Source organism: Syngnathus floridae, chromosome 14 (genome assembly GCF_059516105.1).
Source record: "Syngnathus floridae isolate MCC-2025c chromosome 14, RoL_Sflo_1.0, whole genome shotgun sequence".
In the NCBI taxonomy this organism is placed as follows: Eukaryota; Metazoa; Chordata; class Actinopteri; order Syngnathiformes; family Syngnathidae; genus Syngnathus; species Syngnathus floridae.
The window spans coordinates 26,099-38,622 of NC_142426.1; the positions used below are offsets into that span (position 1 = coordinate 26,099).

The window sequence follows — 12,524 nt, forward strand, 5'->3', positions numbered from 1 at the left end:
ACTGAACAACATTATGGCGCACTGAACAACATTATGCCGCACTGAACAACACCATGCCGCACTGAACAACACCATGCCGCACTGAACAACACCATGCCGCACTGAACAACATTATGCCGCACTGAACAACATTATGCCGCACTGAACAACACCATGCCGCACTGAACAACACCATGCCGCACTGAACAACACCATGCCGCACTGAACAACACGACGTCGCACTGAACAACACGACGCCGCACAGAACAACACGACGCCGCACAGAATAACACAACACCGCACAGAACAACACAATACCGCACAAACAGTTTTAGATAATATTACGTCGCAGTCATGTGACGCGGACATGACGTCAATAGGCGGAACTCACGGCAAAATTATACTCCGTGGGCGTGGCTTGCAACAGGAAGTAGGAAAGCGGCAATTCTGGCAAACAAGACACAGCGGTTAGTAACACGATGACTAACAAGGCAAATATTTTTGTTTTCAGCTTGCAACTTGACCGTCTAGAGCGTACAAGGTAATTACAACTGTTTTTTTTGAGCCCTGAAAAGCGAGGGAGTTTGGCGTTTGGGAGGAACGTCGAACTCGGCGTCTGCTTCCAGCCACAGACGCCAAATTTCGACGATTATTTCGACTGGTCAACGGTTGTAAATTATTGCGTTGACTAAAAACTTTATTTAACTCTACTCTTAACTTTGCCGTTTCAGATATGCGGGTATTACACCGCGGAAATGACGTCAATAGGCTGAACTCTCGCCAAAATTCAAATCTGTGGGCGCAATGGCCTTGAGCGAGACACCGGATACAAACACGACGATTATCAACAGAAATATCTTTATTTTCTGCTTGCAAGTGGACCGTCTAGAGCGTACACGGTAAGTACAACTCATTGTGTTTAAAAAGATTTACGTTTGTGTAGTTTGCGTTGCGTTGTATCTGTGAATGTTGGTTGAGGCTAAATGTTAATGTTTAATTTCATTCCTTTAGGTTCCACGGTGTTTGTTGGCTGTATGTTTTCCACTGCAAGAAGAGGCTCGTATCATTGACCAGCAGGAGCTACAATGGTGAGTACCCCTTTCGTCTTCCATTTATGTTAAACACTTCCTATTTCATGTCTAACAGTACTCGATTTAACAAATAACCATAAATAAATACAGTGTGGGCAGTCAAGTTAACATATGTGATTATCCTGCCTAATATGTTTATCACAAATATGTCACTAATCACTAATATGTTTATTTGTTTATCACAACACCTTTGGACCTTCAGCAATCGATTATTTCCCTTCATCTACAGAGAGACAGAACGATGGTGTCTTAAACATCTCATTCATTTCACCAAATAACTTCACGCAGGTGGATAACGGCCGTCTCGGTCACGCTATGTTGCGTGATGCAGTTTTGAAGAACCAAATGCATTTATTCAATGAATAAGTCAAGCTAGTTCTATGTTTATGATGTTGTAAGTTACGGTACCGATTGAAGTTGAGTTCGAAGCCAGTGGAAAACAGCGCTGCGTTTGTGCTCTCCAGGTACAAATGTTGTGATCTCTGACTGACGACCGGGCGAGACTCGAGTAAGAGATGTCCAAACGAGCTCCGGCAGGGCGGGCCAAGGCGGAGCGAACGGACGCCCTTCAGGCCGCCAATGACGAGCTGAGAACCAAACTGATGGACGTCCAGTTAGAACTTCAGCAGGAGAAGAACAAGGTGAAAACCTCAACAGACAGACACTGCCTGCCTCCCTGCCTGCCTCCCTGCCTGCCTCCCTCCCTCCCTCCCAGATTTCCCGATGTAGATTAGACATGCGTGTGCCATGACTGTGTCAGCCTACATCAACAAATGCACCGAGGACGTCAGCACCACTAAGAATATCATCACCCGGGGCAACCAACGACCCTGGATGACTGAGGAGGTACGTCAAACGCTACGAGCGCGGAACTCTGCCTTCAAGTCTGGCGACAAGGAGACACTGAGGACAGCGAGAGCCAACTTGAACCGTGCCATCAGGATAGCGAAGCGAGACCACAGTCGAAAATTTCAGGATCGTTTCCACGACGTCAAAAACATCAGGAGTATGTGGCAAGGCATACGGGCGATTACAGACTACAACTCACCCTCCCCCCCCCCCCCCGCTGGGTGTAGTTGATGCTGACTTTCTAAATGGTCTAAATAACTTCTTTGGGAGGTTCGAGGCACTAAACGGCACTCCAGCAGTTAAAACTGTCCCCCATCAGAAAGAGGAGGTACTCTGCCTTGACTCCGCCGATGTGTTGAAGACCCTGAGGAGAGTCAACCCCTGTAAGGCCCCTGGCCCCGACAACATTCCTGGGCGTGTGTTCAGGGAATGTGCAAGTCATCTGGCTGGGGTCATCACAGACATTTTTAACACCTCGCTGGGCCAAGCCACAGTGCCGGCGTGCTTTAAGACTGCCTCCATCATTCCGGTGCCGAAGAAACCTCAAATCACCTCATTTAATGATTACCGGCCTGTTGCACTGACTCCGGTTATGATGAAGTGCTTCGAAAGGCTGCTTAAAGGTCACATCGTTTCCAGACTCCCCCTATTATTTGACCCGTTCCAGTTTGCCGACCGGCAAAACCGCTCCACTCAGGACGCCATCTCCTCCGTTCTTCACCTGAGCCTGGCTCACCTGGAGGAGAAGAACACCCATGTGCGGATGCTGTTCCTGGACTTCAGCTCAGCGTTTAACACCATCATCCCACAGCATCTGGTAGGAAAATTGGAACACCTGGGCTTCAACACCCCCCTTCGCAACTGGCTGCTAGACTTCCTCACCAACAGACCTCAGTCAGTCCGGGTCGGACAGAACACCTCTGATGTCATCACCCTCAGCACAGGCTCCCCTCAGGGCTGCGTCCTGAGCCCCCTGCTGTTCACCCTGATGACACACGACTGCGTCCTCAGGTTCACCACCAATCACATCGTGAAGTCAGCAGACGACACAACGGTGGTGGGGCTCATCAGAGACAACAACGACCTGGACTACAGAGAGGAGGTGGAGCAGCTGGTGGGCTGGTGCAGAGAAAACAGCCTGATCCTGAATGAGGAGAAGATGAAGGAGATCGTCGTCGACTTCAGGAAAAAACAGCCTCACCACGCTCCACTGATCATCAACAGCTCAGCTGTGGAGGTGGTCAGCACCACCAAATTCCTGGGGGTCCACATCACAGAAGACCTCACCTGGACTATGAACACTACGGCACTGGTCAAGAGGGCACAGAAGCGCTTGTACTTCCTGCGGAGGATGAGGAGAGCCCACCTGCCCCCACCCATCATGAGGACGTTCTACAGGAGCACCATAGAGAGCATTCTGACAAGCTGTCTCTCTGTATGGTGTGGAGGCTGCACCGCCTCCGATTGGAAGAACGTGAGGAGAGTGGTGAGGACAGCAGAGAGGATCATAGGGGCTCCTCTTCCCTCCATTCAGGACATTTCATCTCAGCGCTGCATGTCCCGTGCCCGTAACATCATCAATGACCCATCACACCCCCACCATGGACTGTTCTCCCTGCTGCCCTCTGGGAAGAGGTTTGCAGCATCCGCTGCAGGTCCACCAGGTTCTGCAACAGCTTTTTCCCTGCTGTCATCAGACTGTTGAACACTAGAACTGTTGAGCTCTAAACTGAACTCTGCATCACACATTCACAGAACTGTACTTTATGACACTACGGACCTCTATCTTGCACTACCAACTTTACTGAACTTGTATAAACCCTTTAAATAGAAGTTTAATACATGGTTTAGCATTCCTCTGCACACTCTTGAATACTGTTTTGCCTACTTGCACTATTGCATAATTATCACTGCTGCACTTTATACTTATTTTTAATATATATATATATATATATATATAGTATATGTATATATATATATTTTCATAGGATATGTTACTTCTATTCAACTGCAATATCACTACTTTGTTGTAAGACGTATGCAATGGAATTTCGTTTTGTATGCACCATGTGCAGACAAGATGACAATAAAGTTTGTCTAAGTCTAAGTCTAAGTCATGTCAGGTCAGCTGTCTGGAGAGAGAGAGAAGTCAGGACCTGCGGGCGGAGCACCACCGTGCCACCGCCGCCATGACGGAACTCAAAAGCAAACTCCATGAGGAGAAGCAGAAAGAGTTAGCCATTACCAGGGAGACATTACTGCGGCAGCATGAAATGGAGCTGATGAGAGTGATCAAAATCAAAGATGGAGAGATCCAGCGACTGAATGCCTTGGTCCTCAGCCTGAGGGACGGCTCCATGGACAAGGTGATCCGCTCTATCCGTGTCTGACTATCCGCACGCCACGTCGGGCTTCGATGCGGCCGCTACCGTATTGTGTAGCTTGTCCCCAGTAAGCGTCGCGGCGCTCCGTTGCGGTCTCAACGGCCCGGTGTGGCGCAATGTCTGCTCAGGTGAGGAGGGGGGGCGCTTTGCTGGCGGAGGTGGAGGAGACGCGGCGGTGTCGGGAGACCGAGCGGTGTCGCCTCCACCAGGAGCGCGGAAGAAGCCCTGGCAGCGGCCCAGCAGGCCTGGCAGTCCCGAGCGGCCGAGCTCCGATCGGCTCATCACCAGCATCGGGAGGAGCTGAGCCGAACCAAGAGAGACTGCGAGAGGGAGATCCGCCGACTGGTAGGACTGATCAGATGCGCGGTGCGTGGCTATGTTCCCAATTTCGTTGTATACCTGCAGTGCAATGACACCTAAGGCATTCTATTCTATTCTATTTCACAAGAAGAAAATGTCCGGTTGCTCGCTTCGCTTTTGTCACAGCAAAGGTGTTCTAGTCGATTCAAGAAAAAAATTGGCCGGTTGCTCTCTTTGTTTTTGTCACAATTCTGGCAAATGAGTTTGCCCGCCTGCCTGAGCGCTCCCCGTTTGTACATCCAGACGGATGAGATCAAGCTGAAAGACAGAGCGGTTAGTGTTTTGGATGAAGCCCTGGGGCCGGCCACGTCCACCGCCTTCAGCTGCAGACTCAGGCTGCCGAGCAGCAGATCGCTGCCCTGAGGGATTCCCAAAGGGCGGGCCTAAACTACCCTGGAAGTGGGGTCAACGCCGCTACTAGCAATCCTCTTCATTGCGTAAGCCACCTCATCACACACTTGCAGTACGCATGACTTAGTTCGTTGCTGGAGGAAGGTAGCACAAAAACAGTTTTGAACTTTGAACGAGTGCTTGTGTGTGTGTGTTGCGGGGCGTTTTCAGTCTCAGGAGGATCGGGACACGCGACGGTTTCATCTGAAAATCGCTGAGCTCAGCGCAGTCATCAGGAAACTGGAGGATCGAAACGCCCTGCTTTCTGAAGAGCGCAATGAACTGGTAATTTATTGACGGCACGCTTGAAGGTTTGCGCTACGTTTGATGCGCGCCATCCAGCGAGGCACCTATTGCGCTTGCTTATTAGTTGAGCGGCGCGGCGAGTCGGTTGCCTGGTAGATGTCTTTTATTGGGAGCCAAAGCCACGATTCCGTTCAAACCGATGCAAAAGGAATGGATACGTTCTGGCCCGCGTGTTGTGCGTCTTTCACATCCCGCACTTCATGCTTGCAGCTAAAGCGACTGAGAGAAACAGAAAGCCAGTTTCTGCCACTCCTGTACAAAAACAAACGCCTGAGCAGGAAGAATGAAGAACTCTCGCTGGTGCTGTGCCGCCTTGAAAACAAAGTGCGCTTTGTCACCCAGGAGAACGAGGAGATGGCAAGCTTGGTAAGTCGACGCGGACAACGGCGGCGTGCCAACAGAGTCCACTGCATTTGTGTTCCACAGAGAAGGCCTAGTTCGCTCAATGACCTGGACCGCGGTTGCGGCCAGCAGGACGGTGAAATGGAGTTCCTTCAAGTTGTGGAGCAGCGGCACATCATCGACGACTTGTCCAAGGTCTTCAGGCAGGCGACTCGGTGCACGTACGGCAGCGCCGCGCTCGCTCGCTGTCGCCAGGAAACCTTTTCCGTCCAAAGCTTGGCCGGCGGCCGCCATCCAAAAAATTGGCCCCTTAAATTCCGACCTTTCAAGCAGGAGCATTGTGCGCACGCGTTTGAACACGCTTTAGACTTGTTTTGCCGTTTTCAGCAGCTCAAAGCTCCCGTTTTGTCAGCGCCTTTGCCACTCGCTGTGCGCTGAAAACGACGGACTTACCCGGCTGCTCAGCCCGTCAACCATGAGCCGCGAGCGCGACGTCATTGTCCGTAGGCAGCTAGTGGCAAAATGCACCCTGTTAGAGTTGCGCTCGCTCCAACTTATTTTGCAAGAACCACACGGGAGACAAGTAAGTTCTTTTGGACACCTGCAGGTGGAGAGTCCATCCGTTGTACGAATGAAGTCTGACTCTCGGCTCCTGCACGAGCATTTTAATTAAGAGAAACAGGGTGGGTGTAAGAGTGGATTGAATAGAGGAAGCCCTTGACTTCTAGTCAAAACATAGCAAGGGGTGTTTTACGACTTTGTGTAGGAAGGGATAAGCGATAGGGATAAATAAGGGATAAATAATATTATTTATTACAGGTTGCAGTCAAAGTCAAAGCAACATAATGATACGATAAAGATAATCTGGAAAACCCTGACACACCCTGTAGTTGTCACTTTTGGAAAAGACGAGCGTCCCTCCAATCATCGCCGGTGACGTGTTTTTCAGGCTCTGGAGACAGGAGCTCATGTCAGAAATGTCATTGTGAGTCGCGTTTGTTTCTGCGCCGGAGCCATTCGTTCCCTTTGCATCCAAAGAATCTCAAAGGCGGATTATTTGTGTCGACAGGAGAGAGATTTGCTGCTACGATACCGACGTCGAGAATCTCTGAGGAGGAACAAAGCGTGAGGTCCTGCAAGGTGAGTCTGTTTGTTTGCGGCTGCTTGGTGTTGCGCAAGATGAAATGGCCTTTTTCTCGCTATCGTTCCTCTCGTCGATTCATCGTGAGGTGTCGCTTCAGTTTGTTCAGAGAGATGTTTGCTTCCGCGCCCGCAGGTCATCGAAACATTTTACGGCTACGACGAAGACGTGTTGGTGGACTCGGACGGATCGTCCTTGTCTTTTCACACCGACAGAACCCCCGACACGGAACCCGAAGAGGTAGCCCGCCATTTCTGCCAGCGTATTGGCACCAAACATTCCTCTTCAGCCTGGAATCGGACTCGTCTTTGCGTCGCGGGTGCTTTGTCGCCGGTCTGACTGATTCTGGTACTAGTGCTGTGTTGCATTGGTGTGTGCATGAAGAGGCGGAGCTTCGCTACCGCCAGCTGACGCAAGAATATCAAGCGCTGCAACGAGCCTACGCTCTGCTAGCCCAGACCAGCGAAGGGGACTACGACGCCGAGAAGGAGATCAAGGTGGCGCCCCTTTCCGCAACCCCCGGCCGGGTCGCAGCCTCCCCGTTCTCACCCAGCCTCGGGTGTTCTCTGGTCTGAAAGGAGGAGGAGGAGCCTCCCTCCTCCTCCTTTCAGACCAGAGAAAAGCTGATGGTAGAAATGGGTCACTATCAAAGCAGAGTAGCAGATCTGGAGTCAGCGCTGAAGCAACAAGGACAGGTAAGCTCATCAATGAGCACACCTTTTTCTCAGACAAAATAGCTACATTCTTCAGTCACTCATTCGTCTGGCATTACTGGACCAACCCCCCCCCCCCCCCCCCGAACGTGGCTGGGAAAATGCGGAGAAAAGCAAATGTCATTTTCCAGTCAACCAAAGAATTTGTGGATGAAAATGACACAACATTCCAAAGCTGTCCACGCGTTTGTCTCTTCTAGAATGTCAAGTGGGTGGAGGAGAAGCAGCTGCTGCGTCAGAGCAATCAGCAGTTGGCCGAAAAGGTGACGGAAAGAAAGGCGCTGGGCGGAGTCGCTTGGCGTCACACCCGTCGGGAAGCCCCGCAGATGAGGTCTGACTGTCTTTTCAGGTCAGGCGGATGGAGGCGGAAGAAGCGCGTCTGAAAGAGCACATCCAGGATATCCGAGACCAAAACGAACTGCTTGAGTTCCGCATCCTGGAGCTGGAGGTGGGAAGACTCGCACAAGCGTGTTGAGGCCAGAGATGTGACGGACGGACGGACGGACGGACGGACGGACGGACGGACGGATGCATGCCTCTGCCTTTCAGGAGAGGGAGTGGCGCTCCCCCGTCTTGAAGTTTCTGCAAGTCCGTTTCCCAGACGGCCTCAGCCCTTTGCAGATCTACTGCGAGGCCGAGGGCGTGAGCGTACGTAAGGCGTCCCTCGCAACCCTAACCTTAACCCGAGGTCCCAGAACACCTTACATTGCTCCTTGCGCCTTTCCCCCGGACATCGTCATCAGTGATCTGATGAAGAAGCTGGACATCCTGGGCTATAACGCCGTAAGTGTATGTCGAACTCCTTATGTTCGCACTCCACGAGACTCGGCGGCTCAAATGTGACTTTTGGAAGGCTTTGCGCTGAAAGAAGCTTGTTGACGCTGTGCCTTTGGGCTCTTGCAGAATCTCACCAACGAGGAGCAGGTGGTCGTGATTCACGCCAGGACCCTTCTCACCCTAGCCGAGAAGGTAACGCGCACGTCCACGCACGCTCTCGCATTCTGCTTATGTGACAGCAGCCTTTCCTCAGTGGTTAGAATACATCAAAGTGACCAAGTCAGCACTTCAACAGAAGATGTTGGACATTGAAAGTGAGAAGGTAGACAGACACGCGACATCAGCCAAGGGGAACTCCGGCAATGTGCCCCAACAATTCTGACCTTGAGCTGTGCTAGGATATGTTCTGCAAGCAGAAGGGCTACCTGGATGAAGAGTTGGACTTCAGGAAGTGTTCCATGGACCAGGCTCATAAGGTAAGCCGCCCTCAAATCTCCCGCCGGACCACTGATGGACGAGGATTGCGGCCCAGAGGATCCTGGAGCTGGAGGCCATGTTGTACGAGGCGCTACCGCAGCGGGACTGCCCCGCCACGGACGGCGAAAAAGCCAGCCACGCTGGCGTGAATGACGTGCTGACGGCGGATCAGAGAGAAGAGCTTAGGAGCGCCGTGGACCAATGGAAGCGAGCCCTGATGTGCGAGTTGAGGGAGCGCGACGCTTGCATCCTCCAAGAGAGAATGGATCTGCTGCACAGCGCGCAACAGGTAAGGGCCCAAAGCCAGCCCGGCACTTACTTGCACGTTTACTGGCTTTTGAATGCCACTTTCCATTTGTCCGTCCTAGAGGAACAAAGAGCTGAAAGAATTCATCGAAGCTCAGAAGAGACAAATCAAACAATTGGAGGAGAAGTTTCTGTTTCTCTTTCTATTCTTCTCCTTGGCCTTCATTCTGTGGCCCTAACACCAGCTGGTGAGTGAGCTCCAGCGGCACCGCACTCGACACCTCCGATACACTGCCAGCCGGTCTCAGACGTTGGCAGACGCTCCGATGCCAACGTATACCCCCCGCCACGGTGACAGAGGCACCGCGTCACACCGGCGCTCATCCAATCAGAAGGCAGGAAAAGCAAATTCACATGCAGGGCACTTTTGAACCAGAAGAGAGCGCCACAAAAAACAGTTGTTGCCCCAAACGCGCACTAAAAAGGGTCAGAATAACAAGAGTCCCACTGGCCAGCCGGGGCCACCCGTCCAGCTGTTTCTTCAGGGGGGAAAAAAATTGGAGTCACCGGTGAGTACATTTTGCATTTAGCTCTGCTTTTCTGCTTCTGTCTTCAAGTGTGTGGCATCCTGCGATCAAAGATTCAGCCAACCCCAAAGCGGTTGACCTCAACGTCCCACCACCATGCCTACCAGAGCAGGTGACGTGATGCTTTGGACATCCTTCCGTCTCAGATGCCCAAAAGTACTCTTTGCCACATCTGCGGCAATACGGTGTCTTTTCAAAGGTGCAAATAAATCCAGCGTGGGCGGAACACGCACGTCTTCGGTTTTTCCCGCTTTGTTTGTGTGACAGCTGTTGTGAAAATTTTATACAAATAAAGTTGTATAGTACAGGTTTGGCCAAGCCGCAACTCCCGAACCGCATGCGGCTCTTTTATGTTCATATCAACATTTGTGTGTGTGTGTGTGTGTGGGGGGGGGGGGGGGGGGGTTGTGCGTGTTGGCTTCACTTGAGTTCAATTTGGTATTTTGGTCAAAAGCGCATGTGGTGAAATTCCACAAAGTAGGATGGGCAAACACATTTCTTTAAACTATGAGTGTCAATTGGGCTCTTGAAATGGCAGGGAAAAGATGCACAGCAAAACGAAAATACGTAGATGAACACAGGACGTTTTAATCAGAGTGGGAAAGTTTCTATTTTTTGTTGAACGTGATGGCAAACCATTCTGCCTGATATGTCAGACCTCAGCGCATTTCAAAGATTCAAATCTTCAGCGCCATGCACTTAAGCTCACTCCATGCTAACATTGATCAGGCGTCGAACCCGCAACATCATGCTTAAGAGGTGGCCATGCTAACCAGTGCGCCATTATGTCAACGCATAATAACTGTAAGTCTACTGATCAAAACAGCGGTTACTACATGACGTCGCTACGTCGTGGTCACGTGACGCAGACAAGACGTCAATGGACGTGGGCAGAGTTAACTTGTTTAAAAGGGAGTGGGCAGAAGAAATATTTAATTTATTTAAATCTATTTTGAGTGCACACCATTATGCCAATGCATAACAACTGTAAATCTACTAAACAAAACAGCGGTTGCTATATCGTCTGCCACGTCGTGGTCACGTGACGCGGACGTGACGTCGACGCCTACTTTACATCCCACCGATCACAGGACCCCTCGGCTGCATAACCGTGCCCCCTTCCCAACCAATCGGATTTGCTATACGCGAAAACGACGCCAATGGAAAGAGCTTCCGCCCAAATTTAAATCCGTGGGCGTGGCTCGCAGCAGGAAGTAGGAAAATGGCGGCGATGTTGACAAAGACACAGCGGATGGTAACATACGACTAACAAGAGAAATATTTTTATTTTCTGCTTGCAACTGGACCGTCCAGAGCGTACACGGTAAGTACAACTCATCGTTTTTAAAAAGAAGTACTTTTGTTGCCCTGAAAAGCGAGTGAGCGTGGCGTTTGTGGGGGACGTCGAATTTCGACGATTCTTTCTGGTCAACGGTTGTAAATGATTGTGTTGATTAAAAAAGAAAACTATGTAACTCTACTTTTAACTGCCGTTTCAGATAGATTTGGAATTGCATCACATCCAATTTTGCCTGGGAACAAACAGATTAAATACATCTTAGTTTTGAATAAGCCACTCCTTCTCAAACAAGTAAACTCTGCCCATTTTGCGCAGTAGATGTTCTGTTAATATCTAGTATTTATACAAAGTCATAATTTAAATTGCTTTCAACCTTCATTCATCGGTTCAACCAACATTACTCGCTCTTATTACCAACTTGTATTGATTTAACTAAGCGTTTAATACTTCCTATCAGGTCTCAAATCGAGATTTGGCAAAATACAATTTCAGCAAATCCAATTTTGCCAGGGAACAAAAATAGATTAAATAAACTAAATAAGTCCTCTTCCCATTAAATAAGTCTTGTAACCAGTCCTCTTCAAACAAGTAAAGTCTGCCCATTTTGTGCCGTAGATTTTGTGTCTATGCCTAGTATTTAAACAAAATCATAATTTAAACGACTTCTTTCCTTCATTCACTTTGGAAATTTGGAATTGCAGCAAATCGAATTTTGCCAGGGAACAAAAATAGATCAATTAAACTAAATACGTTTTCTTCCCATTAAATGAATTAAAAAAGTCTGTCTTGTAACCAGTCCTTTTCAAACAAGTAAAGTCTGCCCATTTTGTGCCGTCGATTTTGTGTTTATGCCTAGTATTTATACAAAATCATAATTTAAAGGACTTCATTCCTTCATTCACTTTGGAAATTTGGAATTGCAGCACATCAAATTTTGCCTGGGAAGAAAAGTAGATTAAATAAATTTAATAAGTCTTACTACTTCCCATTAAATAAATTAAATACGTCTTACTTGTTTCCACTCCTTTTCAAAACAGTAGTTTAAAACGAGGGCCCTTCACTCAATCTTTAACCTCAACCCCGCACGTTGTGTTGTATCTGTGAATCTTGGTTGTGGCCAAATGATAGTTTTCTTTCATTCGTTTAGGTTCCAAGAAAACTTGATGTAACTCTACTTTTAACTGCCGTTTCAGATAAGCGGGTATTACGTCGCAGTCATGTGCCGCGGATATGACGTAATTGCCCGAACCTCCGCCAAAATTCAAATCTGTTGGCGCGATGGCCGTGAGCCGCTGAGCAGCGACGATTATCAACAGAAATATCTTTATTTTCTGCTTGCAACTGGACCGTCTAGAGCGTACACGGTAAGTAACACTCATTGTGTTTAAGGAGATTTACGTTTGTAATAGCAGAAGTGTAGCCGCGTTGCGTTGTACGTGTGAAAATTGGTCGAGGCGAAATGTTAATGTTTAATTTCATTCCTTTAGGTTCCACGGTGTTTGTTGGCTGCAAGTTTTCCACTGCAAGAAGAGGCTCGTATCATTGACCAGGAGCGAGCTACAATGGTGAGTAGCCATAACAT

General features: G+C 49.3%; 1 long non-coding RNA gene across 1 annotated transcript; it reads left to right on the forward strand.

Moving 5' to 3' along the window:
* The first annotated feature begins 480 nt into the window (after positions 1-480).
* On the forward strand, positions 481-2,601 carry LOC148386859 (uncharacterized). The gene is made up of 3 exons (XR_015862713.1): positions 481-878; positions 991-1,067; positions 1,535-2,601. It is a non-coding gene; the product is annotated as an uncharacterized LOC148386859 (long non-coding RNA).
* Positions 2,602-12,524: the final 9,923 nt, after the last annotated feature.